Source organism: Perkinsus marinus (genome assembly GCF_000006405.1).
Source record: "Perkinsus marinus ATCC 50983 genomic scaffold scf_1104296958712, whole genome shotgun sequence".
Taxonomy (NCBI): domain Eukaryota; phylum Perkinsozoa; order Perkinsida; family Perkinsidae; genus Perkinsus; species Perkinsus marinus.
The window spans coordinates 1,168,411-1,173,659 of NW_003206658.1; positions in this window are offsets into that span (position 1 = coordinate 1,168,411).

The following is a 5,249-nucleotide window of genomic DNA, read 5'->3' on the forward strand; positions in this document are numbered from 1 at the left end:
GGGAAGGGAATTAAGGAATTATTTTGGGGAATAATACTGCATTTTCGGGAATTATGTAAAATAAACACCGAACAACGATGAACCCGTAGTTTCTTGATGGATTCTGAGGTTGTTGTTCTAAGTAGTGGACTCCAAAAGACCACGAATATGGGCGTGACTCACTTGTTGTGTATGAAAGACGACGTCGATCGATCGGGCGCGCGCTCATGGCAATGCTCATGTGTAGAACTCTCTTATGCCGGCTTCGTTCCTGATCACCTCACGATGATTTGATCATCTTTGTTCGATCAGCCTCAGCTATTGTGACTCTCATCATGCCTCGAAGGTGCAATCCTGAGAACCTAGACCCAAACCAGCACATATTGGAGTACCTTGCATACGAGTCGTAGCCTACGACTCATAGGCTACGAGGATGACGGAGAGCCAGTGAAGAACTGGCGGTGTGTCTTCATAAGAGAACCGGGTGATCCGAAAGTACACACACAACACAACAACTTAGACTTCTGTTCCCATAAACGCAATTCAATTCCATTCAATTCAAGCTGATTCAAATCTTTTTGTGGGCCATAGGCCAATCGTCCTCTCACAACAATGCCACTAGCAAATACTGCCAAAAATTACTATGGCATACAACCAGCCTGGCTGATATTATCAGCTGTCCCGGGTCCCAGTGTGTGAATGCACTAATAAAGCTTCTCCCAGTGCGGACGAAGCCATCCAGCATAACGGCGCTCTCAGAGAAATCCAGAAATCCTGGAGCAGAATGCAGAGTACGACACTGTCGTAACGACAGTGACGAACCCGAGGTGAGAATTTTTTCCTGGGTGGGGTAGCATGTAAGTGGTGGCAGCTTGATCCCAGTTTCGATCTTGTTAGAATTCACCATCCAGTAACCTCCACACCACGATGAGGTACTGGGACCAGTGGGGTATGAACGCAACGTCACTGGCGGCCAGTTACTGGCCCGTTGTGCAACTTGCGAATTGCGAACATCTCGCACGCGCTCGCCCTGACGTAACGTCAGTGACGTTCGATATCAAAAAAAGTGACAGGATGCGAGAAAGCTCGTATTTTTTTCGGCCTTACGGCCGAGAAGGTTTCCTAAGACGCCTATGTATGCTTTCGGACTTTCTTTTGGGGTGATGTTGGAGAAAAAGACGATTTTGTACAATAATTCCCCAAATAAGGCCTATTATTCCCCTTTTTGACCAGTCATTATTCCCGGGAACTAAAACGGGAATTATTGGGGAAGGGAAGAATGATTCTTCCTCAGCCTTCAGCCACCCTGCTTTCCTGGCAGGGATCAACTACGGCTGATCGACGAGAGTGAAATTCGAATGGTAGAGAAATTTCCCACTCCTACACGACGAAGGAGAGGTTGAATGTGTGATTGTTCGATAAGCCTGTGATAAGCCAGAGGAGCATCTTGCGCACATCCGAAGCTACTAGCTTCAAGCTAGTGCACATACCCGGGCGATACAGATGACCAAAGCTTGATTATCATGCCATGGGGTTGGTTCAACCAACTTGGTTGTCTGGTGATTTAGACTTGGCTGATCTTTCGCGCATCTCCCAGCTTAATCCCTCGATATGGAGGTAGCAGGGCTAGAATTCGTCTCCGATATTTCAAGATGAGTCCGTAGAGAGGCTTAGATGGTATTCGTTGGTAGGCTTCTCAGCCCTGATAGATGACCGCTGACTGGAGTCATTCTAGTGGAGTGCGGCGAGTCACACTCCCTGGGTCTGTCCAGAGTAACCACCGCTCTGCGGTTCGATCTGTCTAGCAGCTGATTGTCACTACGACGTCGTGAGCTGCTCCTGTGTTATAGGCTGTTCTGAACAGTCTGTGACCTAGGAATCTCACCAGCTATTCTCAGCAGCATCTGCTGTGGGCGACGCGCCATACTTTTCCCTGTCTATATCGGCCAATCAGCTACATCTGTCCATCGCGTCCTCCATGTCATTGGGAATTTCACACACTGTTAATAGATCAATTTCGCGTCCTAAGATCAATTTCGTTGCCACGACTGAAGCAACCGAGTAACTTCAGTCGTGTACCGTTCAGTTACTTCAGTGCAGTCATGTTACTTCAGTAACGGAGTTACTGTAACTCCTGGAGCTAAACTACGATTACAACCGGGATTTCTCTCAGTTTCCCCACTTCTCGATTTTCCCCAATATCGCTGTCAATAGGACCAATTCCACTCGTGGGACCTTTTTCACAAGCCCTTACAAGGAGCAAAAAATGCAAGGTACCTCACGGTTTCAGTGTAAGGCGCTTTCACATCCTTAAGATTCGGGGAGTAGGAGCAAGGTAAGGTGGCATAAGGTTCCTCACCGTAAGGCTCCTTACCCTACAAGGCGCCTGCAGGGCCTCCTCATGTAAGGCGATTTCATAGGAGGGATTTTTGACCCCCTCTTTGTGACCCTTATGTGAGGTGCCGTAGGACTGCTCCGGAGGTACTTTACGGCACCTTATCGCACCCGCCTTATCATCTACGGCGGATTCGCTCCGCTTTTTCCCACCAGCCCGCGCGTCTCGCCCGCGGATGATCTATTCAATCATTGAATTTCAATGGCAATAACCTTATTTTTGGCTATATTGAAACACTGCGTCGACTCTTCCATGCGCGTCGGTGATCGTTTAGGTGCTCCTCGTGCTCCTTATTGGGTTCCACGAGGTGAACCTAAAATTTAGGAGCATAAGAGGCATGGGGGGGCAACTGCAGTGAAAGCACCTCGCGTAAGGTGTGAGGCAGCCTTACTAAGGCTCCTTGCTCTTGAACTCAAGGTGCGTCTTAAGGAGCGTTTCTTGTGAAATAGGCCCGTGAATCACGGGCCGTGATTTTCAATGAGAGTCCTCAAGCACTAGTTTTTGACGGAAACTTCCCTCCCCGAATGGAGATCTCGCTGATAGTGGAATATTTCACTGAAACACTCCGGAAGTAATTCACTATGAAATTTTTCAGCCACCCTGCTTTCAGTTAACCGTTCATTGCGGGTTCCTCGTGTGACGGAGCATTTGTCGGAACTAATCAACAAAAATAGCATTAACCTTTGAGAAAATGAAAGACAACCTGGATCAAAATCCTCGGCGAGCAGCTCGAGCTCCCGCTGCATGCGACTGATACGCAAGCATCATTGGGGATATATGGTACCACCCCAGCGAGCGTTCGCTCTCGAAATGAATAGTAGTTATCGTAGTCCAAGATGTTGATGGAATAGGTCGACCAGAGCAGAGTTAATGATGATAATGAAACTGCCACGAGAAGTGCTCAGATCACTCACTGATAGCATAGGATCAGAGGCTGATTGTAGAGAGCTGTCATGAAGAGAACTCCACCATGAAAAGCGTAATAAGTGAGAGCTGCTACCGGCACGCCGATTCTTATCTTTCTTATGAGCCTTGCCACCGCGGCCGTGTCAAGCACTGTTAACGTGTGGGTCGATTCAACGTAGGAGTAGTTCACGAAACTGGTATAGCCCCAACGATACTCATATCGATCGCCACCATAAGATCGATTCCAAGAAGCCCATATGGCGAGATCCTTCGTCATCACAAATATATCGAAGTAGGCTACGCCCAGCATAGAGATTCGGTGACCGCAATATCCCCCCTCCGGCTTAGCCTGGAGAATGGGGTGAACGACGAGGACGAGGATAGCACCGACGAGACTGCGCATTTTGGCCTATAAACTCCTGAACTTGAATGGGAGGGAAATGCTGAGATGATACTCAGCTTGCACGCTTGCACATTAACGCATAACGCGTGAGCCCTATGTTGGTCGAGGCTAACGGAAACACCCTGAGAAGTGAACCATTCTTTTTCTTACTCTGTGTTTCCTTATTCTACAATCTTGTTGTCGGTTCTTCTTGCTGCAAGAATCTTGCACTGCTGATGGTACATGGGAAGCAGTATCTCTGAATACTCTGTTTGTGCGCAATCCCAGCTGCTATGATAAAGTCGATCAAGTTGGAGCGCACACAGTTGCACATTGTTGGTATTAGTCATTTCGATCTCGCTTGATGTAGTGTAACGTAACATCACGAGTATCAGTGCGTCCTTCACTCACTCCTATGACACCCACTCTTGCGTCTACTAGTCAGAGAGCAACTCGAGCTTTTTCACGCACCCGTAGTCAGCCCCCCGGACTCACGCTGCTTCTTCCTCGAACCTTTCCGACATCACTGACGGTAAGATCAAGCCAGGACTGCTGCCCGAAAAGTAAGAGAATCGTCCTCAGTCCGGAAGTTTGAATCGCTCATCAGTGATCATATCATATTGATCACCCCCTCATGCATCATTTTCCACATTGCAAACACGATCAGTATGAACTGGGAAACACCAATAGAGTTATAGCACTTGAGCCATATATCGGACACAGGCCATCTACATTCCACGGTGCAGCACGTTGACTCAACGTGCTGCACAACCAACAACGTCGTTGGGTGCCAGTATAAACTTGCGGGAGGATGGATTGTGTATCATCGTGTCGATAGGTCTGTAGTTTGTAGTTCGTATAGATCATATCGTTGTTATGTTAATCGAGATCCTAACCATTGTCTTCTTGTACATGGGTGGTACGCAGATACACGATACAAAGATGCAATCACAATTTGTGATTCACAAAGATTCAGTATGTACTACATACTATGTAGTGCGTACTGTATCTTTGTGCTATCATAAGCACGTCCTTCCCGCCGTAACCTTGTAGCACATTGAGCTCCTTGGGGTATTGAGTTACCAACAGTCGAACATCGATTATCAGTCGACACTGAAGTATTAATCGACATTTGGATCACTACAATCAGCAGACTCCCAATCCACGCCCGGATACTGGAGAGCTGATCGACGATGCTTCGAATGTGGGGACACACTGTGTTGTGATGGATACGTAAGAGGTCAAGGGCCACTATCCCCGCCATTTATCAATGTAAAGATCTGCATATACTCGTTCGCGAGTATAGAGTGAAACTTTCTCAGTGCAAAACATGGCATGTAATACAAACTAAGATGTTCTTCTGCATCTACACTCCTGTGGACTTGTGTTCAGCGCAGACTGTGTACGGTTGAGGGAGGATGGTAAGCTCGGGACGCGCACTCCCCCCTGGGTCTCTGATTTAAAAAGGAGTTTCTATCGATGGAATGAGTTGCAAAGTTTTTGACTTTCATGATGGATATGTTCTTAGTCTATATGATGGCATAACGCCACCAGTGTGTGATGTGACTTTCTTATGATGAGGAGAGA